The sequence below is a fragment of the Crinia signifera genome, chromosome 2, assembly GCF_055691185.1.
Source record: "Crinia signifera chromosome 2, ASM5569118v1, whole genome shotgun sequence".
NCBI classification, from domain to species: domain Eukaryota; kingdom Metazoa; phylum Chordata; class Amphibia; order Anura; family Myobatrachidae; genus Crinia; species Crinia signifera.
In genome coordinates this window covers 47,074,179-47,100,905 of record NC_139218.1, presented here as the reverse complement: position 1 = coordinate 47,100,905, position 26,727 = coordinate 47,074,179, and the positions used below count along the sequence as shown (strand labels likewise).

At 44.8% G+C, this 26,727-nt stretch overlaps 1 protein-coding gene across 2 annotated transcripts in view; it reads right to left on the bottom strand.

Moving 5' to 3' along the window:
* COL8A1 (collagen type VIII alpha 1 chain) overlaps positions 1 to 24,584 on the bottom strand; it is a 94,027-nt gene extending 69,443 nt beyond the window's left edge. For both annotated transcript variants that reach the window (XM_083171966.1, XM_083171967.1), the window contains exon 1: positions 24,421 to 24,584. The gene's annotated coding sequence lies outside the window, so the exon portion shown is untranslated. The remainder of the gene's footprint in view (positions 1 to 24,420) is intronic.
* Positions 24,585 to 26,727: the final 2,143 nt, after the last annotated feature.

Below are 26,727 nucleotides of genomic sequence, written 5' to 3'. Positions count from 1 at the left end.
ATAAATCTGCCCTAGTATACACTAGGGCAGATTTATAGGGCAGAATTATTTATTTACAGTTTCTTATATAGCACAGCATATTCCGTTGCGCTTTACGAATGGAGCTGCGCTTTACAGATTAAAATTCTCCACAATTCCTGGACATATTATTAATTGATTGATTTTGGTCAATTAAAAATTAAAAAAGTTTAGCATTGGATTTTAACATATTTGCCCAGCTTCAGAGGTTAACTTATTTGTGTCCAATAAAAGCAACAAATGTTGGATCAACGACATGAAAAGAAAAAAAAATTGTGTTGTAAGATTTTACAAATCCTGTCATAGATGAAGACTAAATAACACTGTATGGCAAATGAAAGCGGCGATTCTCACTAAAATGATTTGAATATTTGAATTGTTTGTTTTTACTTTTATTTAAATCGCTTTAGCTTCCTGTAAAAAAAAAAATAATTGTGCCCTTTTGTCTTGATTCTGGTTGCCATTAATGATTTGCCGCCATAAGATTATTGGACCAATCAAAGTCACATGACATAACATAGAGAGCATAGAACAATCATAACATAAACTCAAACAGACTTCGTTCCTCTGTCATCACATGACTGACTGGCTAAGGAACACTTTTTGAAGTGACAAACATATACGTCTCCCTCACATAGGGGGTTATTTTGGTTCACTCTTTCTGACAAAATCCTTCTGAGATGGACAAAACCATGTGTAGTGCAAGTGGGGCAGATGTAACTTGTGCAGAAAGAATTAGATTTGGGTGGGGTTTTACTTCAAAGTGAAATCTATATTTCAGTGTAAAAATAAAGCAGTCAGTATTTTCCCTGCACAATATCAAAATAACTCACCCAAATCTAATTCTCTCTGCACATTTTACATGGATCCGATATGTAATCCCGGCGGTCGGGATCCCGGCGTTCAGAATCCCGACGCCGGAATCCCGACAGCCGAAATGCCGACAAGGGGGGGACGTGGATCGCCCCCCCTTGCGGGCTCGCTGCGCTCGCCACGCAGCGGGCCCGGTGCCTCGCTACGCTCGGCGCGCTATTTTATTCTCCCTCCAGGGGTGTCGTGGACACCCCAGGAGGGAGAAAGTGTCGGCATTTCGGCGGTCGGGATTCCGGCATCGGGATTCTGAACGCCGGGATCCCGACCGCCGGGATCTTAACTGCATCCCATTTTACATATGCCCCCCCTGCAGTGCACATGGTTTTGTCCATCTAAGAATGATTTTTTTAGGAGTGAACCAAAATAACCCCCATAATGAGTAAACACTCAATCATAGATCAAACTTCTGGAAAAATACTTGGCTACATTTTTTTTAAAATAATAAAGAAATCCAGAAATTGCGGCCGGAATACAGTAGGTCATATTTTGAGGAATTCTATAGTCATAGACAGGAAAATTAATTTATTTGGATGCACCAGTAATAACTGAACTTGTGCCAGCAAAGGGAATCTTCTTACACAATGCAAATGGCATTCAAAATGTTGACAGTTACGTTGACACCATAAAGTCAACAGTTATGATGGCAACATTGTTGAAACATTTTGTGGAAATTGTAATCATTCGAACATGTCATCAATATTGAAATGCTGGTTGTCCACATGCTACTCATCAACATTACGATCATGTCAACATTCGCATGTCAACAAAATCTGCCCAACCCATCTTGTCACTGGACTACTATTATATACCAATAATTGTAGGTTTTGCATGTTTATTTTTAAATTGAAATTGGTTTATTATAATGGAATGTAGAGAAGTAGTAATGATTTTTACATGATGTTAATGCAAACTTTAGCAATTACTAGAGGACCATATAATAACCTATTTTTAATGTTAAGCAAACACAATCCTAGACAGACAGTCAAATTCTTTTTTTTTTTTAGCGTAAGGAAAAGAGCAGTTCGAGCTTGGCATCTGAGTCGTGCTCTAGGACAATACTTTCATTTCTCACATACTAGTATCTGTAGACTTGTGGTCAAATAGGTTCCAAATTCACACACGGCAGATGTAGAAGCTTAGCTGCAAAATTCCAGAGGAAATTGACTCCCCAGACAGTACATCTGCTGGAAGACCACACCAGAGTTTCAAATTCTGCACCTCTGAAAATGGGGCTTTGACGAGGGCGTTATCAAGTGAAACTTTTATGAGGATTGGCCTTAAGGTTACATATGTTATTTACTAAGGTCAGGGAGGTTAGTAACTATTCCAAAAGTCTTCAACACAAGTCATGCATTATATTAATTTATTAGTTTGCTTCAAAGCAGAGTTAAACAATAACGATTTAGAGTTGAACAGCTTCCCAAGATGTGACAGTAGTTCTAATGCGTATACTGTACCTCCCAGACATGATATGAAGCCTTCTGGATGCAATATTATACCTGTAATGTGTTCATGTAAAGGAGAGAAACTGGACACAATGGTCCCGAATTGCACACAAACCACACACAGAGTCTTTGTTGAGCAATTATTTATTACTGCACTTGTCCAATATATTCTGGAAACCACTACAATGAATGCAATACCCTGAGTGTACTCGCACAGGGGCTGTGGCGTACTTTATCACTGCAGCCAGAACTAGAGAGGCAAAGTAATGACCATTTCTGGGTACAGCCATCTACCAGTCAACAAAGGGAGCATACCTAAACTAAATAATGCACCTGGACTCGTGACCTGCTTTTCTTTCCTGCCACAAAATAGCCAACACTATACCACCAAACCAAACATGCTCAAAGGGAAGAGATGGTGGGAAGACTGGAAACAAAGAGGCTTTGGTCAATAGCACCAGTCACTTAAATAATCTATCACCAAAAACAGGCACCCATCCAAGTGGTTAGAACAGGCTGTGAAAATTGAAAAAGAAAATGCCACCTAATAATTGAATATCTCTCTTGATCACTCAGTCCCCCCCTATGCATGGCTATACAGAGTAATGGAGGAGAATGACACACACATACACATAATCGCTCAGTCGTCGTCCCCCCTACCTACTCTATGAGGAGCATGGCTATACAGAGTAATGGAGGGGAATGACACACACATACACATAATCACTCAGTCGTCCCCCCCCCCTACCTACTCTATGAGGAGCATGGCTATACAGAGTAATGGAGGAGAATGACACACACATACACATAATCGCTCAGTCGTCGTCCCCCCTACCTACTCTATGAGGAGCATGGCTATACAGAGTAATGGAGGGGAATGACACACACATACACATAATCACTCAGTCCCCCCCACCCTACCTACACTGTGAGGGGCATACACATAATAACACAGTCCACCCTACCTACACTATGAAGAGCACTGCTATACAACGTAATGGAGGGGAATGATGCACATACACATAATCACTCAGTCCCCCTACCTACACAGTGAGGAGCATGGCTATACAGAGTAATGGAGGAGAATGACACACACACATAATTACTCAGTCCCCCCTACCTACACTGTGAGGAGCATGGCTATACAGAGTAATGGAGGGGAATGACACATACATACACATAATAACTCAGTCCACCCTACCTACACTATGAAGAGCACTGCTATAAAACATAATGGAGGGGAATGTTGCACATACACATAATCACTCAGGCCCTTCTACGTACACTGTGAGGAGCACTGATATACAGAGTAATGGAGGGGAATGACACATGATACACAAAATAACTCAGTCCCACCTCCCTCACGGCAGGATGTACTAAAGGGAAAATGCTGTAAATTGGGGGTTTTACCACATTTTCCTATGTACCATTAGCCATCCGCCCCGTCTCCGCCTGGCCTATGGGCTTCTATCGCTGCCTGCCGTCCGCGCGCCCCCCCCCCCCCCCTCCCGTCCTCCTTTGATCTCCTCCTCCCCCAGCAGGTGTCACAGCCGGGAGGACATCCGGTTGCAGGGGGGAGGAGGAGACGCAGGGGGACACTGGCAGCTGCCGCAATGTGACGGAGACCCGCGCAGAACACATCACAGGTATCGCGGGGGTCTCCGTCACCGCAACCCGATGCTGGCCGCATATGTTAGTACATATGCGGCAGCATCGCGGCGGCTGTCAGGCGAAGGGCGGCGATGTATATTAATACATCCCACCCATACTGAGAGGAGCACTGCTTTACAGAGTAATGAAGGGGAATGACGCACATCCACATAACCACTCAGGCCCTCCTACACTGTGAAGAGCACTGATATACAGAGTAATGGAGGGGAATGGCACACACATACACAGAATTACTCTGTCCCACTTTCCAAGGCTTGATGCTGCAATCGCATTTAAATATTATAGAAGGTAATGGAGAGAAAAGCCTGGCCAGTCTGGGAAAAGTCTGAAGATACCACTAATGTGTTTCAAGCATGGTAGAGAAACTGGCATACACCTAGATGAAAGGTTTCACCCTTGTGTTGTCATATTGGGCCTTATTCTGGTTGGTGCGGCCGGGCCGTACGCGTACGTCCCGGGATTTTTTATGATCTGCGCATGCGTACATTCGCTAATGCGCAGGCGCGAACACTCCACAATGCTTACGGACGGGTCTCTACGTGCGAAAAAACCTATACGCGAGTGTACGGGCATTGGGGGCGGCATAGGGGCGTGATGAGGGGAGCGGCCGAAATAATGAGGGAAAATGGGCGTAAATATGGGCGTACACGGGGGTGTGCACCAAAAATGAGCGGTGCTACTACCGCACGATCGACTAAAGCACCGTTCATTTCGGACACAAAACAGGCGGCCGCCAACCGCCATCTCAAACCACCCCTACAGATACCGCATGCCAGCGTGCGCCTGGGTTTGCTAATTTACGCTGATTACTATTTAAACACATACACCTGAATGTAATAAGCAATGCTGCAGTCTATTAAGTCCAAACCATGATTTCACTACCTGCAAGCCACACACAGCACTCAAACACATTGGAAGCTTATCTTTCTATACTTCTCTACATTTAAAGGTTTGTTTAATTTAAGGTAAGAATCTTTGTAAGACCTGCTTATATATGCTAAGGTAGGTATTTGTTAAACAGTTAGACACATTCACTACGTGCTTTCATAGACTTTACACAGTAGCACACTCAATCGACACAAGTCGACATGTGTCAACGTGTTCACTCTAATACAAACATAGGTTTTGTATTTATGATACAATAACATAAACCACATCTAACACCTACAAAGGATGTTTCAGCAATGTTTTAAGCCCATGGCCACTATTTTGCACATTAATTAATTCAATCAATTAATTAATTTTCATAATTAGAGTTGAAAGGCAAGATTTGCAGGTCCATATATGTGAAGGGTATGTCAGCGTACACGGACGTACGCTCACTCTCACGAGCGGTGACATAAGCTGACTTTTCTATTGAAAACAATAGGGACCCGTCCGTGCAAGCTGGCGTACGCTCAGATAGCCGCAAGAAGTCGGTGGGAAGACGGCCGAGAGACGTCCGTAAATGGTGGTGTACGCTCAATTGTACGCCAGTTGTCGGAGTGTAAGGGCTGGCCCGTCCGTGTACGTTGGCGTACGCTCAATTGTACGCCACTCCCCTTTGCCGATGTTTCTGGCCGTACGTATGCGGCTGAGTTGTGGGTGGACTTAACCCCAACGGCCGCGTACGGAGAGCGTACGTTAATAGCGAACGTACGCACGTTTGGCCGCTACGATCAGAATAACCTCCATTGTCAGGTGTGTTAATCAAAAGGACACAATTGTATGCAGTGATATAATGATTACTAGTAACAACAATACTGATCTTTACTATGGGACAAACACTGTGCACCGAGCTTATGCATAAGATGGGGGCGTGGCCGTGCTAGATGGGGCTTCCCGCCCATAAAAACTTCCCTTCAATACCATTGGGAATCACTCAGTGGGACATATTCCCCAACTGTCCCCAAATATGCAAAACAGTCCTTATAATGGGGAATGTCACCTAAAATCAGGTTTAAATACTATTAACTTCATGATTACTAATTTACAATTTTAAATAAGAACAATGAGACTCCAAAAGTAAATTGATGTAGTTGAGAGATTAACAATTCTAAGAAAGATTACAGTAAAGGTGTAAAATGCAATCAAGGAGTACCCCAAAGAGTACTTTGGGTTACTCTTGCTATCCCAAGCACTATCACTAAAGGTGCCCATACACACGCAGATTTATCTGCAGATCTGTCTGGTTGGAACAAAAACATGGTTATGGATGAGAGCAAATGACAGTTGACTGTTTGCTTGGAAATGCTGGAAAACTGCCAAACTGTCACTCATCCATAACCATGTTTTTGTTCCAACCAGCCAGATCTGAAGATAAATCTTACTAGTGTATGGGCACCTTAAGCCTAGTGTTGGAAAATGAGACAGAAAGTTTATAGGGGCAGATGTATTAAGCCTGATAAAGGGGAAGGTGATAACCCACCAGCCAGCTGTTAGGAGTTGATTGGCTGGTACGTTATCCCCTTCCACTTTATCACCTCTTTATCATACATTTATCACTTTGCCGGGCTTAATACATCTGCCCAATTGTTACTCAATACTCTGGTGCAAATAACAGAGTACAGCTTAGATATGCAAGCCTGATGTGAAACAGGAGGGTCTATGTCATGAGTTTTCAGCTCACCGGATAAGGAACCAAGAAGAACAAGAAGTACCATGTCCTAGGTCTGTAAAGGGACAGTCTGACTTGGATCTAACATGTGACACCAAGAGGTTGAGTCACGTAAGGGTGATTCTGTAATGTGACAGTGTTAAAAAGCTGGCAATGGCACCCTACTTTGTCTCTACATTGACCCTACATCTACCCATTTCAGTTGGCAGTTCCACTAAAATGTGCAAATTGAAGCTACTATTTCTATAGACATGTGCATTGCGCATCAGCCGTAAACTACGATGGAACAATGCAATTTAACATTTCATCGATTTAATCAACTTGACCCCCGCCGAATATTACCATGGCACAGAATAGTAATGCAAGTAACAACTTCCAAGCGGGTTAAAGAGTACATTTTTGTTCTTTCAATTCACTCGTATTAAATTCTACTACAATCTACTTTCCTGAATTTTACATGGACGGGGCTTCACAACTTGTACAAATTCCAAGATGGAATTTCATGGTTGGCAAACTCTTCTCCAGAGCCATAAACTAGAACTATTTCTCCTGTACCTTGTGTTCACTGGCACCTTATGTAAATAGTTAAGTACATAATTTTGGCAATTTAGAAATATGGAAAATTAAAGTAAAAAAAGAAAGGAAGAAGAAGAGAATGTAATAAAAAAGTATAATTGTAATGTAAAAAATGTGCTTGCCAAGCAATACTGAATGCGATGTTAACATTTGCACAACTTAATGGCTTTTACTGTACTATGCTATTATCAAGTGCATTATTCATTTCCTGTCCTTCTTTTTGTATGTCTTTTAGTGAAAGTACACTTCATGTTTCACAGCAGAGGTGTAACTCTGGGAGGCAATGGAGTCATCTGCCACCGGGCTCCTGCTCCCAAGGGGGCACCTCCCATGACCTGAAAGTCTGAATTAGTTAATTGAAAGCTATTGATATCACTTCTGTGGCTGACTCCCCCTCCAAACATCATTTTTGCAAGTGTCACACCCTCTTTTAGACCCGTCACCTGTCTTACAGGTGACAGACACCGTACTGATTGAGGTATTTGGGGGCACCAATATTTATCCTGCCTCCGGGCAACTGGGACAAACTTACGCCACTGTTTCACAGAGATGTTCTCTCACCTATGCAGGTGATTTAAAGGGGGAGTTTCAATAGTTTATCGCACCCCGATCTATAGTCTGAAGTGCTTAGAGTTCGGGGGGGGGGGGCGGGATATTTAATTGTTGGGGATTTTTCAGCATGTCCTGTCCAAACTGGCCCGGTTTACCAACTTAAAGGTGCAGAGTGGGCATGACCCATAAAGTGCGGTTTGGACACCCAAACAGGTCACTTTTTGTACATTTCCGCTTGCCAGAACAGGGTCTGCAAGCTGAAATGTGTCTTTAACAATTGAACTGCTCCATCAAGCGCCATCTGCTGTCAGCTGCGGAGAGAAACAATTGAATTCCCACCATTAGTATGGAAACATGACAACAACAAAAAAATGTGCTAATCATCTATATATAGGTCTAGTGTCTGTGTGTCTCCGAAACACTGCCATCTTTTGGCAGTGAGTGAAACTACATATTTTTCTCTCTCACACATGCACAAACACAAGGGAATCACAAGGTAACAAACTAGCTTTCGAAGCATTTGCTTGGAGCGGTCTTACTAGTAATATATACATCAACTCCAGTGGACTGGCACTCTTGCCTTAGTAACGTATATTTCCTTGCCCAATACTTTCAACGCTGAAATGGATATACATGGAGATAGAAGTGGCACTCTCAGGATTTGTATAAAGAAAGACACTTAATTCAGTGTGAATTCTACATTTTGGTTTATTGGACTAAACCGTGACGTGCCGAAACGTAGCAATTCACACTGAATTAAGTGTCTGAGAGTGCCACTTCTATCTCCATGTATATATATATGGAATGGAATAAAGTTGGCTTTTACTGCTACACAAGTCTGGAGAGTGCTGCGGTTTCTTTGCTACATTACATGGGGTTGTTTAACCCACTGATGGCACCAGAGCTCAACACTACAGACTGAGGGATTTTAAGAGTGCCAGGACTCACCTGTTTCTATATATATATACTGTATATATATATATATATATATATATATATATATATATATATATATATATACACATATATATATAAATATATATACATATATATATATATATATATATATATATATATATACACACACACACGTTGCGGTGGGCCGGCACTCACTGTTTCCAATTGTAGGGTACGTCAGCTTGCCTGGGTGCCTGCTCCTGTATACTGAGGTATACCGAATGTAGTGCTTGCATGGAAAGCGTCACTCCAGGATTTGTGCAAAAGTGGAAAGTTTATTGCGTCAACGGCGTTTCGGCCTCAGCCCTGATGACGGGCTGAGGCCCGAAACGCCGTTGACGCAATAAACTTTTCACTTTTGCACAAGTCCTGGAGTGCTGCTTTCCTTGCAAGCACTATATATATATATATATATATATATATATATATATATATATATATATATATATATATATATATATATATATATATAGTATTCCAATATGCTGGCACTCCGGTATAGTAGCAAAGATAGGTGCCTTCCCAAGATTACAATACAGATTCCAGATTCCAGCTAACACACTTGTTTTCTTCATGACTTGACTCTTTGACTACTTTGACTGAGTTATTTTGAGTGCCGCCCCCCAATATATATATATATTGAACTTTTTTGAGTCTGTGAGGAAATAAAGAATCTACATCACATTTAACAACCGGAACTGAAAAATAAATATGAAATCATTTTTGGGATAGTTCCAAAGAATGTTGCTGTGCCGTATGAAAATTGCAGAAATATGTAGACTCCCATATTTGGGAGCACTGTGTTATATATCCTTCGTCCAGAACAGGTTTATCAGGGATCAGAGATGTTTAACTTTTCTCAGATCAAATCCTGCAGATATATTGGAGAAATGATTCATAACTCCAACTATAACTACTTTAAATAAAACAAATTAAGTTTTTTTTATACCAGCTTATACAATAGTCTGTGCACAAGGAAGGGCTTTCGGCATCTTTTTCCCTAAAAGGACCACAGAAAAAGAAGACAATACTGTCTTGTAGGGCTACAACATGCACAAACTAGACGCACACGGCTTTAATGAAGCCTTTTCCCCATTTTTTGCTCCGGTCTGCTTGTTGTACTGTATGCTGTGTGTTTTTTTAAACAGTCTATGGGGACAGTTCTAAAAATAACATACAATACGAGTTTTGAATCCAATTTAACATGTGGTTAACAGGCAAAAAAAAAAAGTACAGTATCAAAGGATTTTTTTAAATATTCCGTTAAAAAGAGCATCAAACGGTAATTGTAAACAATGAAAACAAAGCAGTCATTTACCAATGTGCAGTATATCTGATAGAATTTGAATATGTAGATCAGTATCAGCAATGCGTGCGCCGCCGAATCAGACCCAAAAATGGGGGAGGGAGTGGGTGTGCAGGATTTGGCAGGTACAGGAAGGCCTTGATTATGACAAAATGCATTTCACGCCGACCACAAGAAAGATGCGGGAGGGGTGCTCGACTTCTGGTGCAAATTATACACGGATGATAATGATCGGCTGATTGGTTAAGTGAATCCTGATCCCTCCCACAGAAACTATTACTATTCTTTTATGAGTGGGACTGCTGCAATCTATTCACTTTATTTATATGGCATTTGCACATTGTTCTGTGGCAGATAATCAGGATACCATTTAGGGTTTGTTTAAAGGGGAAGACAGAGCCTATTTACATATTTTAATTAGTACTTTGATGCTATATTTCCTTTTGTATATAATTGTATTTTACACTGCACATTTGTATTCGTTAGTAACACGGTTCAGACACAGACAGTATATAATACCTCATTTTATTGTATGTGAATTGTGTACTGTAACTTTGGCAAATGACTAACACTGCCAAGCCACATTTCCTTGCGTACACCAGATGCATATACTGTACCACTGTTCTATCCTGGTGCAATATTGATGTATATGCTGTCATGGACCTGGAATTATTATGATCCGAGTCAGGACCCGTAGACTGGACCGACGAGTGATACTGGAAGTGTGCTGAACATATTAGATGTTAATTCATTAATGATCAATAAGTATGGGAAGCCACCTACTCTTATTGGAGAGGTCGATGACCACTGGAATACCCCGATCCTGCTCCTGGAACCAATTGAGAACAACTCAGCCCCAGCCAGTACCTTAAGCTGGAATCAATGCTTCTGGAGCAAAACAGGGTGTAAAACATAATCAATAGCCTGCTTAGAATCCACTGATAATAGCACAACCCAAATACTTGAGCTGGGTGCCTGGAGCCCTCATCCCTGGGACATACAGTAGATCCAGTACCCAGTAACCCAGAATTAAACTGAGGACTCAGGATGAAATACTGGAATAAACAACACAAACTTGAAGAAAAGCAAAGTGGAACTAGAATTAAGACTAGCAGACCTTGATGGGACTGGAACCCGACTAGAACTGAAGGAGATAGTAGGCTTTAACCAAACTGGGACCAAACTGGGACTGGAGCAGATGGCAAGCTTGAACTGAGCTTATACCAGAGGAGGTAGCAAACTTGAACCAGACTGGAACTGGAGGAAGGAACAAACTTGAACTGGACTAGAACCAGAAGAGACAGCAAACTTGAACCGGACTGGAACTGGAGGAAAGAGCAAATGGACCCAGAAAAGACAGCAAACTTGAACTGGACTGGAACCAGAAGAGACAGCAAACTTAAACCGGACTGGAACTGGAGTAAGGAACAAAATTGAACCGGACTGGAACCAGAAGAGACAGCAAACTTGAACCGGACTAACCACAGGAAACAGTAGGCTGGAACCAACTAAAACCAAAGTAAACAATAGACGAACCAGACTGGAGCCAGAGGAATATAGCAGAGATAGACAGCTGAGCAGAAACTAGGGACAGTAAGTTGAGCACAGGCTGGGTATGCATAATGCTGGCAATAGCAATAAGAATGGGAGAGAGTGGCAGGTATCTGGCTAGAAGGCGATACACAGTTCCAAGAAACAGAAGCACAGGTTCAGGTAGCAGATTGGAGATAGAATGTACACACACTGGAGAGTGAGCACACAGAGGAGTAAACCTCTGATCGTCTGATGCTCCCACCATTTTACCCCTAACAAATGAAATCCCCCCTTCTCCCCCTCCCCTGGTACCTGAAATAAACAAACGGAGTCATGTACTTTTGGCGAATTAGTGGTCACATTTATTAATTTGCTTACAAATATATACTGTTACTTGCTTCTGTGGCGAAGCTAAGCACTGCGGTCCACCAGCCCTGTATCGTAACTGAATCAAGCCGCCCGGGGGGCCAGGGACCCCTTCTCGCAACTTAAAACCTGTAACCGCCCGGGGTCACCCTTCACGTTGCCCCCCGACGCCAGGCCTTGGAGCTCTTCACCCCCTTAGCTGGGGGGTGCCTCCGCTTCCTGGCGCCATTTTGGCTGGCCCGCAGTACTTCCGCCTCTGTTAATATATGTTCCATTGCATCATAATTCTGCTTGTTGTTCGTTCTTCCTTCCTCTTGGGGTGGGCGGGTGGGACAAACACTTCTCAGGTATTCTGCTCCTAATGACCCTCCCCCTATACCTGGCCTTCCTTAAGTATGGTGATACGCCCTGGGGAGGGGTCACTTTACCTATTTCTTCTCCTGCCCTCCCCCTTTGTTATCTTCCCACTTTCCCTACTGTTCCCCACTGCCTATGGGATTACAATGGTAATGGAGCCCATCCTAGTAGTTTATTTTCTCTCGCGTCTAGTCGACGCTCGCTCTCTTTAAACCTCTGATCGTCTGATGCTCCCACCATTTTACCCCTAACAAATGAAATCCCCCCTTCTCCCCCTCCCCTGGTACCTGAAATAAACAAACGGAGTCATGTACTTTTGGCGAATTAGTGGTCACATTTATTAATTTGCTTACAAATATATACTGTTACTTGCTTCTGTGGCGAAGCTAAGCACTGCGGTCCACCAGCCCTGTATCGTAACTGAATCAAGCCGCCTGGGGGGCCAGGGACCCCTTCTCGCAACTTAAAACCTGTAACCGCCCGGGGTCACCCTTCACGTTGCCCCCCGACGCCAGGCCTTGGAGCTCTTCACCCCCTTAGCTGGGGGGTGCCTCCGCTTCCTGGCGCCATTTTGGCTGGCCCGCAGTACTTCCGCCAATGCTAGGTTCCTAGAACCGCAGCCCGCCACATTCCCGTGACCCTACGCCAACCTCCTGGCTCTACTCCGCCATTTGTACTCCGCTTGTTCTATCTAATGGTTATGTTCCCGGTTACCTAGTTTTAAGGTTGTCTGGTTAAAACTTCCCCCCTCTGCCTGCTAGGTTACAACCCGGTTATGCCGAGGTGCATGCCTGTGAAGTGACTTGGTGATAATCTGCCCTGGATGAGGTGGACTGGTTCCTAGCAGTTGTGCCTGTGGTGCCGCCTCCCTGAAAGCTTCCCTTATTGTGTTACCCCTTAGACCATATTGCATTCTCCCAATTGTATTGGAGCCGCGGCCCTACTTATCCTGTTGACCTCCCTCTGTCTTGGCTCCTGTGAATCCCCATGTTTTTTTGTTGCACTCCATTGCTGGGTGTCCTTTGCTGCAATGTGTGCATGCGTGTCTGAATCTGCATTCCTCACCTCTGGTGCACTGTGTGCTGTTGTATGCGAAGCACTTTCCTCCCAGCCTTCCCTGTGAGCTAGGCCTCCCCGCCCCACTCCCCTGCCCACTGGGCTGTTCTTCTTTGGGCTGCGTTACATCCAGCCATATTTCCACATCCTTTGCCCCTAACGTTAGCACTTTCCGCCCGCTGTGTTTCCTACGAAAAGCTTCATCATACTCCCGCCAGATGTTTGCTTTACTGTTCTCCACCATGTCGTGTATCATGTTCATGTATTTTAACACATTCATGCTTTCTCCAGGCCTGGTCTTAAGGTAACATGCTGCAAATTTATACATCCCGCTTAACCATTTGTTGTATGTTCTATATTCTGCCTCCGCCCCTGGGCCTTTGCTAGCTGCCCGCCCGCTTGCTTTTCTAGCTTCTTTCGTCATGGCAAAGATATCCACGTATTTCCCAGTCTTTATATCCTTTTCCACCGCACTACGCACACCCCTGTCAATAGTTGTGGATGCGCATGTCAGTGATTCCACTTTCTCCAGCTCCTTGCTCTTCCTCTTCTTGCTCTTCTTCTGGTTGCCCTTTTCCCCTTTCTTAAACTGCCTAAGCATTCTAAAAAGTTTTGCCTGGCCCGGGTTAGCTTTGTCAGCATCACTATCACTGTCCCCTGCGTCAGAGTCAGAGTCCGCAGACCCTATGTTTGACTCACCACTGCTCTCGTCTGTCCCGCTTGCATTGCCGTCCTGATTGCTCGCTTGTGGCTCCTCCTCCCTTTGCTGCACTATTGCTCCCGAACCTTCTTGTCCGTCTGCCGGGGGCGTGCTTGTTGTATTGCTTGGAAGACCCTGTGGTGGGACATTTTCGGTTGTTTTGTCCCTCTGATGTGGGTATTCACTGGGTACAGCTGCCTGCTGCGTCCACTGTTGTAGCGGTGGGGGTTGCCTCGCCTGGTAAGGTTGCCATGGTTGAGGATATTGCCATTGTCCCGGGTGCGCACTGTGGGGCTGATGGGGGTAGCTGGAGCGTGGTTCGTGGTGGGTTGCCATTGGTGTATATGCTCCCTGGTTGGTAGGAAAAGGGTACTGCTGTGGCACGTGCTGGGTAAAGTGCATTGGCCCCTGCTGTGTGTAGGATGTTATGGCAGGAATTGGATATGGTGTGTACCTTTGCGCAAATTGAGATGGTGCATGCTGGGGCCAGCCACTTGCAGCGCTGTGACTGTGAGCTTCCTGGGGTGCATGCGTTTGTGTTGCTGGTGTGGGCTGCATATATTGGTTATGCCCGGATGCCATGTGCCCAGGTTGTGCCTGCGGAGCCGGCCTTGGCCATTCGTGTGTGGCAGTGTTTGGCAAGTGCCCTACTGCAGGTGCGTGCTGAGGTATGTGGGCAGGTTGGGGTGGATGACCGTAAGTGGCATATTGGCTGGGTGCTGCGGGGGCTGCTTGCACTGGGGCGCTATGCATGGGCCCCGCCATGTTGCTGTGCTCTGGCTGGGTGGTCTGATTGGGTGTGGGCTGCCTGAACTGGGCAGAATCTGGCTGCAGTGACCTCTGCTGTGCATTAGGTGGTGGGGTGCCTAACTGAGGGTAATTGCTGGGGGCAACAGATGTCTGCAGCGACCCTTGCTGCACTTGGTTAATGAAGCTGCTTGGCAGGGGTTCTCTGCTGGGGGGAGGGGTGGGCTCTGTAGTAGAGGGGAAGTGCTGGCTCCTTCCCCCACCCCCTCCCTTCTGGCCTGCTGCTGCGTGTCCGCCCTGGTTGAGGTATTGAAATTGCATGGGGGGCGGCTGGGTGCCATTTTGGGGGGCCTGCGTGGTGAGGATACTAGCGGGTGTGGGGTCCCATGAGGAGAAGAGGTTGGGGGATTGTGTGCTGCGGGCAGGTGGCGCTGACCCGTCGCTGGGGTTGAGCGCAGAGAACTGGGTTTGGCGGGCCGGGGCTGACCCGCACGAGGGTTCCGGTGCCGGCGGGTGGATGTGGGCGGGTGATGCTGCCCCGTCGCGGGAGTGAAGCGCCTGGTGCTGGGGTTGGCTGGGCGGCGCTGGTGAGAACTGTCCGTGACCGGGCGGCGCTGCCTCGGCGTGAGTGCCTAGCGCCGTGTATTGGCGGCGGTGTCCGGGCTGCGGCTGTGAGGAGGTAGGCGGGAGCCGGGGACCGACGGGCGCATTGGATGCGGAGAAGCCGCTATCCTGGATGCTGCTACTGGGCGTCGGAAAGAGGGGGGGCGGGCTGCGCTCTGGCTGTGAGTGCAGCCCTGGGTGGCTGATTACCGGATCCTGAGTTAGGGTCCCGATCATCGCTGGCTCACCCCGCTGTAGTAAGCAGTCCTCCTCCTGTCGCTGGATGTGTCCTTCCTCCCTCACTCGGCCGGCCTCCTCCATTGCTGGTTCTGGTCCTCTGGTCACCGATCTCCGACCTCCTGCAGGTGCCTTCTTTCTCCCTTTCTGCTGCTGTATTGGTCCCCGGTACCGCGCTGGGGTCTCCTTGGATCTCTTTGGACGGTCCATGGCTTTCTTTTCTCTTCTCTGGCGCTTCACTCTTCACACAAACACTTCTCAGGTATTCTGCTCCTAATGACCCTCCCCCTATACCTGGCCTTCCTTAAGTATGGTGATACGCCCTGGGGAGGGGTCACTTTACCTATTTCTTCTCCTGCCCTCCCCCTTTGTTATCTTCCCACTTTCCCTACTGTTCCCCACTGCCTATGGGATTACAATGGTAATGGAGCCCATCCTAGTAGTTTATTTTCTCTCGCGTCTAGTCGACGCTCGCTCTCTTTTATGTTCTCACAGTGTGCTAGTGACAGAGCAGTCGTGTGAGCACAGAAGACCTTCATGGCTGTGGTCATGCAGGACAGTCCACCTTACTAAAGTTCCAAAGTTTCACCGAAAAGCATAAAGGACCCCACACCCTAGTCTGATTTGGGCCGATTTTACCCAATCCCGAGGTTGGACGTGCTGCCTGTTCGCAACCTCCGACTTGACCCCCAGCCTTCCCGTGGGGGGGGGGGAAGGGGGGTGTGGACATATGCTATCCTATTGAGATGTGTGAAGCTCTTCAAACAGCACAAATATATATAAATATATATATATATCTATATGTAAACAAAGAAAAATGTGCGCAAGTCCTTAAGAGTGTCCTCAATTAGGAACTGATAGTCCCAATGTTTGGATCGTTGTCAGCACTTAGGTCAGACTGGCAGCTCCCCTCGGAGACACCTGGAGAGAGTGTAACTGTTCCTTCGACCTGTGTAGGATACACAGAGGTTTATGCTAAAATCACTACGGTTTTTATTGAATAAACCTTTTACACCTTTGATAAACACACTATGGAGCTCCTGCCTAATATTTTAGATGTACCCACTATATGACTGGCACTTTGCACCACTGACATTATCGGCACTGCTATCTACAAGAGACAATGCTGATATGCAGGGCAATGTATGAACGGTCCGTTGTACTGATTGGTCCCGCACCTGCAGCTATTGCTTTCAACAGCTTTGGATGTCATTGCTCATTCACAGAACTGGATCTTCTGCCCCCTCCCCCCCCCCCCTGGAAATGGTTGTTTTCAGGAAATACCCAGCAAATAAATAATTACTGTAGGCTTAAGTGAAGTTCTATGTGCCGTGGCATCACTGTACAGCGTCAGCGATGTGGACCCTTTGTGACATCTGATTAATTAAAATCAGTCGATCAATTATAATAATATATTGTTTGACTATTCTGTATCTTGATGGCAACCTCTATGGACCACCTCTAATAGCTAGCAATAATGTAGAGACAACCAGAATTATTTTGCATTACCTGCAAAAAATAATGCATGTAAGTAGGCACAGATATGCATACATGTTTTACTATGTTAGTTTTGACCTAGTGCATATGCATTTTTTTTTAGATATCCAATAACACCTTGCCCCCCCCCCCCCATCACTCATCCCATACTGTCTGTACGTGCTCCTCTCTAGCTCCAATCACCCCCATATACCGCTTAAACCTCCCCATTGTCATTACATTTTAGTAAGACCCTTCGATATCCTAAGACCTCCCTAATAGTCATAGACTACCTCACTTATCACTAAGACCCTCCCACATCATGCAGAACTCCCCATATATTGTGGGCAATGGCATGCTCATGCACAATCATTATAAATTAGCTCATAGGATCTATGAGGGACAGCTGCGGATAAAGAGAGGAGAGAGCCAGAGTGCAGCTTCTGTGAGGGTCCCCCTTCTCTCACTGCATATATACCGATCTCCATAGGATCTCCGGGGATTGTCAGTGCACATGCGCATGCTTGCACCATGTTCTCGGTTATACCTGTAGTGCTGACAGAGAGAGGTAAGTGATTTGCATGGGTGTACAGCGTGTGGTGTGGGACCCCTCGGCCCGCACTCCTGTAAAGCTTGCATACCCACAGAATGAATCCATATTAAACATCTGCCTCCTCTCCACAAACTCTTTGGAATCATCTGGGAAGTAGAGATATATATTGGGTGGGATGTACTAAAGAAAGAAAATGTGCTAAAAACCCTGTTTTCTGGGTTTTTACCTAATTTTCGAAAGAACTAAAGCCCCTTCCAGCAGGGCTTAACTGCAATGGGTTAAGCCAACTAGAAGAGAAGCCTATGGGCTCCTCTCCGCAGCGCTGCTATGTGAGGGATCCCTCCCAGCATGCTCCACGGCCTTCAGAGTCTCTGTGCATGCAAAGAAGGACTTCCAGGTAAGAAACCAGGAAGTACAGGCAGCCGCGGGGACCGCAAAGGACAGCTCTTATCGGGAGAGCTGCCCATTGTGTTGTTCATCGCATATGCCATTACATATGGGATGAGCATTGTGACGATGGGCGGTGGGATGCACCGCCGGTGCTTGGTACATCCTCCCCGTAGTGATGTAATCCATGCCATTACAGCCCCACCCCTGCTCAGTAGCAGAACGGATTTTTTTTCCGGTCATCATAATGAAACAACATACTGATTAAGCAATCCCACAGATCCCTACGATCAGATCCATGTCTAAAATGTATTTTCCTAATGGCAGTTTGACACCCTTGCATTTCTGCCACTCTAGGCCTATATGGCCTTTCCACAAATCTGGGCCTGACTACAGTCAGAACGTGTTCCTTCTCCCTGGCAGCACATAGTGCTACTTCTGAAGTGGTCTGATATGTGCTACAGATTTTTGGCTTAAAATGGCTAAAACAGGAGTCAAGCGTTCTGTAGTGCACAGTATCAAAAATGTGCTATTGTTGGCCCATGTACAGCGGCCGTAACAGTACAACTTAGCAAGCAGCATTCTCAAAGTGGAAAATGATATGTAAAACCATTAGAGACAATGATGTTTGCACTGATATAAGCATTACTATAACAAAAAAACAACAACCTACAGTACATGTCTCTGAAATATCAATGGGCTTTTAAATGCAAATGATAAAGACAAACAGATAAGTCAGAGATGCAGGAAAAAGCCAAGTTTCAAATCATTTATCTAAGAATTAATAAGGTCCTATATATTATCCCCTCTACAATATATAACAATGGGGTTTATTCTAGTTCATTCTTTCTGACAAAATCCTTCTTAGATGGACAAAACCATGTGCACTGCGGGTGGGGCAGATGTAACTTGTGCAGAGAGAATTAGATTTGGGTGGGGTTTTTCTTCAAAGTGAGATCTATATTGAAGTGTAAAATCATGCAGTCAGTATTTTCCCTGCACAGAAACAAAATAACTCACCCAAATCTAATTCTCTCTGCACATGTTAAATCTGCCCCCCTGCAGTGCACATGGTTTTGTCCATCTAAGAAGGATTTTGTCAGAAAGAATGAACTAGAATACACCCCAATATAACTAATCATAATCATCGTCATCTAGTCCAATGGTCAAATACATCCAGACCACACACTGAATGATTTTGTTAATGAGTAATGTTCTTGCTCTCTGTACAACATGAATAACTATTCCTCATCTCTATTAAGCTAAGTACCGCCAGAGGCCACTAGACGGACCAAATTACTCCTTTGTGTGCTAAAAGATGTCATAACAGAAAGTAAAAGCAATTTTTGCAGGGACACTGACCTGTTTCAAACTTGCTGTATATGGAAAGAGGGAGCTGCGAAGACATAGATTGGAAGTAGGAGCAAATAGGGACTAGGGGTGGAGTGGAGAATTTGTGTGATAAAAACTGTCACAGCTCAAAAGTGAAAGTACATACGTTTTGACAGGCTTTTAACTAGTAACAATATAACATATGAATACCGTCTTAGGAAGGATATTTTAATTTAAATTCTATTGCTATATTAAGGGATGAGGAAACCTAGATTAGAGAACATGCTCTAGAACAGTATGTCCAAGACAGATTCTAGAGTTAAAAAGGGAAAGTAGTTGCTATGTTTCTACTAAACTGCCCCAACACTGAATAACTTGATTTGTAATCACTAAACTTATTTATTTCTTATTTATTTTATTTTTGTTTCAGAGGAAAATAGGTATTACTAGAGCAGGGCTAATACTGTCAAGGATAGATTTTGGGTACTGTTCCACCTGCATACCCTGTGGAGAGGTAAAATTAAGGATAGAACACTCACCACTGCTCTGCATAGTAGCAAGGGACTGGGGGCAACTCAGCGTCTCTGGTATTGCTGGGCATGCCCCTCAGACTGATGGAAACTCCCGGGGTCAACAGGTCCAACCCCTCCTAATGAGACCATGCCAACTATTCAGGTGTACGCGGCTGCCTACGTCACATTACAGATTGTTGGAAGGTTTGCATGATGTAATGTTCAGTGACACTTTGGAACACTCCTCTGAGCTCAGTCTGAAATGACCTGTTGAGAGCTTGAGTGTATGTGTCTGGCAGCCATATCAGTTTTCCCTCCAGAATTTATAATAGCATAGCTACCATTCTAATACATGCTTAAAAGCTACAATAGTTGCTATTTTAAAAAAAACCTTGTATGTGGGATTAAGATCACATATTAATTTATTACTTGCGCGTAGAATATAAACTCGGTGGCATAGCCCAATAAAATGTAACATCCACATTATAATATTGCAAATACACTGAGAAGATAATTTACTATTTTATTACCAATGGGGGGGGGGGGGGGGGGGGACATGCTGAGCACCTAGAAAAACATTTGCTCCTATAAACTTTTTGTTTTGTACCTAACAACTAAAAAAGTTTAACAGTGAAAGTCGTCTGTTCCCTATTTAAGTGGCAATATTTCAATTCAGCAGAACATCAATAACAGATGCGATGGTAGACAGGGATTTGTTCTAGCAGCTGAAGCCTCATTTACCATCCAGTGCAATTCAGGAGTTCTGTAGAACAGATATTGTAGCAAATTTCCTATGTATTATTCTTTTGTGGGATATATTTAATGCGGCGGAGCCCCAAAGCTAAATGTTGTTATGGATTTTGCTTTTATGTCAAGAGCCTGGTTATTATATATTAAAAAGCTCTATAGAAATGTAAAGAAGTAATAAAAACCAGAGGTATGACCAAACGTACTGCCAGAACTCCAGAGACTGGTAAGAAAAACATGAGTGTTTATATAAGAAATTAAAGCGCAATCTGATAACATCAAAAGAAACAAAAAAAAACCACATTTTTCTTCCTTTCATTTCAAAATTATTATTTTTTTTTTGTAAGATCCTTTCATTTGACATTGTTAAGTAATCATACTGTACAATAATAATGTACAGCATGCCAGAGTTTCACAAAGTAGCATAAGATCCCGCAGAGGGTGTTACAATGGTAGTTATGCTGGGTACACACCAGGACGACAAGGGTCCGATCCCATCAATCTAGATCCAATTACGACTGATTGGATGTAGATTGTGCGGTGATTGGGCCCTTTTCTGTCCTGGTGTGGACCGATACCGTTCCGATGCGCGGTCCCGCGGGTCGGTCGTTATTCAGATCCTACCTGCAGCAGGTAGGATCTGGACACGACCATACACCCGGGTGCGGGTCGCCATAGGATCGGACCCACTCACGGTGCACATCGCGAGCGGGTCGTGCCCCCCGCGTCATGGTGAGCGGGTTGGAAGAAACACTGACGACCAGCTCACAATGTGCATCGTGAGCAGGTCGTCCTGGTGTGTACCCCACATTAGGTTTAGATAAGGTTTGTTAGAGAGGATGTGGTTTTTCACAGTATATTTTACCTTCATGAGCATATATATGAAAAACAATCTACAACTTTGTGATCACTTTGAGTGGGGCAAATATTTTTGAGCAAACGTAAGAAGGAAAAAGTAAACCAGTTAGTTAATTAACCAAATGCACCTGCAAAGAGAAAACCGACCACAAATACTTAAATCTTACTATGTAATACACTGTAGTGTTTGCAATATGTAAAGCAGAAGATTAAGGGTCCTGGAAGTTCTAATGCACTCAGAAACCGTTTTGAACATTTATGACATTAATTAGAATTGTCAACGTGCTATGAAGGCGGCTGGTGTATAAAAATGTACAAGTACAAAAAACTTATGACGTACATTTTAAGCTCCTGTTTTGAATACTTTTACCGTAATGTAAAGAAGTTTTGAATACAGAGAGGAAAAAAAGAATAACGCCCACTATATATGTGGGACAGAGCAGGTAAGCCATAAGAAATGGGCTGGAACATGATACCGGATGTAATTCGTCCATGCGGTATGCTGGACAGACGAAGACATGGTTTTTTTTAAGGGGCAATTATTTTCATGCATTTTAAATAATTGTCCCTTTTAAAAAATACATCCGAATTTGGCCGATCTCCCACACGGCCGCCGAGTTTGGACTTTGTTACATCCGACCCATAGAATCCACCACATTTACATGGTGCCCATTATTTTGCTTGGTCAATGATAAATTACCCTTCTGCAGTGGTTCCCAAACTATATGCCTATGCACCCTGGGGTGCCAGGATGCTCTTCCAGGAGTGCCTCGAGTTGGTGGTCGAGGAGCAAATCAGGTTTAGGCAAAACCAGTGCTAGTGGCTGCCAATCATAAAACACGTGGGCAATTAGGTGCTGCACGGATGGTGTAATGGTTAGCATTACTGCCTCACAACACTGAGGTCATGGGTTTGATACACATCATGGCCCTATCTGTGTGGAGTTTGTATATTCTCACTGTGCTTGCATGGGTTTACTCTGGTTTCCTCCCACAATCCAAAAATATACTGGTAGGTTAATTGGCTCCCAACAAAATTAACTCCCAACATTCATTCTAGAATTTGTGCGCGATTACATGTGGTATTGAATTTTGATTGTAAACTCCACTGGCGCAGGGTCTGAATGAATGTTTAAATATTCTCTATACAGTTCTGCAGGACATGTGTGCGCAACATAAATAACTGTTGTTAATAATAATAATAACAACAACAACTGTACACCACCACATAACTGACCCTAAGGATGAGAGCTAGGCACAAATGACTTAATATTTTTTTCAAAATTTACAAAAAAAAACTTTATTCTCGAGATCCTGCAAAAAAAAAAATGCTGATGCTATACTGATACAAGAAAGTTTGGGAACCATTGCCCTTTTGCTTTGATTCATTTCCAGGGCCTGAAAACTGTCGTGGTCTACAACAGCCACATTCTGATGGCTACCTTAGCTGTACAAGGATTACGGTAGCGCACATTGGGGCCTTAACAAGAGATAAATTCAAGTGTGATAAGGAGAGATAAATGTCCAGCCAATCAGCTCCTTACTGACTTTTTTCAAACACAGCCTGTAACATGGCAGTTAGCAGGTGATTGGCTGGACGTTTATCTCTCTTTATCACCCTTGCATTTATCTCTTGTTAAGGCTTAATACATCTGCACCATTAAGGAGTAAGTTACAGGTATGGTAGCCAATAGGTGGGGAAAATATAGACCAATGAGGACAGATTATTACCACAGATTCTTTGAAATTATTTACATGTTCATGGTACATCCTATAATAATGTATGAACCAGTGCGTTGGGCCACATCATCATTCAAAGCAGTCATACAGGATTATCATTCGCTCCACAGCAACATGTGACACCAGCCTCTACAACCAATAGATGTATCCGAGCATATAAACTAAACATGGTCTAGTTGCAGAACACTCCAACACTTGTTAGATACCATTAAAATAAAATACATATTAGGGTAATTAATAACACATTTATCAACTATTGAAAATAATTCTCTAAGTGTGATGAGAATAGAATTCCCATTTCCTAAAGGGCTTTTCATTTTAAATAGGAAATCACTCTCTGCAAGAACTCTCAGGAGTATGTGCATTGTATACACCTGTTCTAGTGAGGTTCTGTATTACACATTCGTATTGCCTCACAATATAGAATTGGGAGAGATACATGTATTTATCGTAATTACAAGCATATATACAAACATTGCAGCTATTGCCCTGATATAAGTGATCATAAAATAATTATATGAAATTACAAAATAACGAATTTTTATAAAATAGCAATAACAAGCATTATGTAAACGACTCATGTCCTTTAATTCCATATTACGCTTGTTACCTTCCAGTGTTTGCAAACTTAATTCTACTAATTATTTTAATTAACATCTACAGCCACACATACACTGATTTTTTAAATTGAAATATACTGCTTTCCTGTACAACCCAGTGCCGCACATTTTGTATGGCAGATTAGTTGCTAAACTAGCCTGTAAATGGATTAAAAATCTGAATAAACTGTCCACCTGCTCCGAGCCACAGTGACTGTAGCTGCACATCCACCGGCATTACTACTGCCCAGTGTCCAGGATCTACAAGGTGCACCTGCTGCCAGTCCCTGTAGAGAGTGGCACTGGCTGCTGCTGCAACTGTAGGACCTGGCATCACCTCACTGCAGAGCCAGAGCTAGTGTGCCACATCCACCTTCACCAGCAAACCACATACATCCATATCTCAGGCTGGGCACTGGTACTGATGATGGCAGGAAAGCAATATAACACACAATTACTATGAGCTGATTATCTATCTATCTATCTATCTATCTATCTATCTATCTATCTATCTATCTATCTATATCATAGGTGGGTATTATTGCCCCACTCCCCAAACTGACCAGACTTATGTGTGCAGCAGGTGGCATACTTGTTATAAAGTAAAACATGCCATGCTCTTACCTTGGTTATTATGCCAGCTCCCAGGGAAAGGTGTAATGCAGACATGTGACAGTGAGGGACTGGGATTGGAAGTGCTCTGACCAGCAGCAGTTACCATTCACCAGGCTTTTTATCTGCCGGTGGGAGGAGTGTTCCCCCTGTAGTAGGTGGGCTGGGAATGCACTGCTCAGTCTGTGCACCCTGCTCTCTGCAGTCTGTGTTTACCAGGGAGCAGATTGAGAAGGGAAAGTTATATGTGAAAGAATGTGCAACTGGAACAGAGTGTATGTAATATGCATCCAAGCTCTGTGGAACATTCTGCCATCCCAACAGTCAGCAAATACTTATGATGACCAAATGGACAGACTTCTTGGACTGAATGGACCTAGCTCAGGAAAGAACAGTAGCTGCCTGTACAGTATACAGTTCTGTAGGGCTACTGCTGGCAGCATTAGGGGCAGGGACCGGTGTTAGTGATTACATAGTCTCTGTGCAGTGCTGAGTAATAGGAGTTTGGCGCTGTATAAGGGATAGTAATAATAGGGCACAGGTTTTTAGCACATTACCTTCTACATGTTATTGTCACATTTAGTGAAATTAAACATTTAATTGGCAGAGTGATGGCCTAAATTAGGTGTTGCAAGAAATATGAGTTTTTGTGGACGATTTGCTGACATTAGGTGAATAAACGTAGTAGGACTGAATGGTCTGCTGCGGAAACCACTGCACGTTTAATTGGGGGCATGGGAGTAATATAATACGGTCTGAGGTGGCAAGAGTGCAGTAGGCCCCCGTCACCGTGTCGCAGGGCTCCCCCCCCCATGCTTATGCCAGTAGTAGTTGTGTCTGTAAGGCGATGCCACACCCCAACCCCATGGGGCCGGATTTTGGGCTATGCATTCAGAATGTCGGGGCATTGGCAGGAAGCAGTGAAGCCACTGTGTGCGCCATCTTTCCGAACACACTGCTGGAAACATGGTGGCACTGGGTGGAAGAAGAGAGTGCCACAGATAGAGAATCTCTCGAGGGTGCGGATTCTGCAGCTTGAGAAACCATGTGAACTGCATATACTCCTCACATTATAGATACATCACGGGGGAAAAAACACGGGGGAAAAATATCTGGTTTTGCCAAATAGGGCTTATCCAAGTTTAATCAGCCCTGGAGCCGGAGAAAGTCACTGCCGAGTTCTTCCGACAGTCATTAGCCCGATGTTGGAACCCCAACTGCCCGGACTCAGACAGCGGGGGGCAGTGGCGTAAGTTCGCCCCAATTGCCCGGAGGCAAGATAAATATTTGTGCCCCCCATAAAGCTCAATCAGTAAGGTGTCTGTCTCCAGTAAGACAGGTCATGGGTTCTAATACAGGAATACAGGTTGTGACACTTGCAAAAATGATATTGGCCCTTATTCTAATCGCGTGCGGCCGTACCGCCGATGTTTTCACTCTGCACATGCGCTGAGGTCACTCTGCGCATGTGCAGGCGAATTCGCCGCACACAAAAATTATACGCCGCAAAGGGGGCGTATAGGGGCGTGAGGGGCTTGATAGCCTCATTTACCTATGTATACGCCCCGCGTTTCATGGGCGTTCCCATGCAAACGCGGGGCGTATGCATGGTAATGAGGCTATGACGCCAGTGATGGGGGCGGAAAGCTGACATCGCCGGATGTCAGCTCTCCGCCCAAATACAAGCTTTCACACGGACGATTGTCCGTGTGGTCTAAGCTTGCGTGAGCGGGGGGAGCGTGCGGCCCTGCCTTCGATGGTCGTCGACCATCGAATGCAGGGGGCAGCTCCCACCATGGTGGAGGCGTACGCCCCACCATTTTCATGCGGATCGCCAGCCGTCCGCGTACGGACGGCCGTGGCGATCCGTCTTGTAGGCGGGGTTTGGTTTGTGCGGCCGGAGCAACGTATGCGGCTCCGGCCGCACAGACCAGAATAAGGGCCATTATGTGGATGAGTCAGCCACAGAAGTGATATTGATGGCTTTCAATGAACTGATTCAAACTGAAAGGAGAGGAGAGGTGCCCCCTTGGGAGCAGGAGCCCGGCGGCAGATGACTCCATTGTCTCCCAGAGTTACGCCTCTGGCGGGGGGGTACAACGAAGCCCCTTGCGGGCTCGCTACGGGCACAGTGGCTTGCTACGCTCGCCACCTATTCTATTCTCTCTCTATGGTGGTCGTGGACCCCCACAAGGGAGAGTAGCCGGTGGCCGTCGGGATCCTGAGTGTCAGGGTTTTAAAAGTCTGGAATCCGACGTCTGTGTAATTATTATCGGAATCCCGACTGTCTGTCAGTCATCCGGCACCCATTTAACAGTG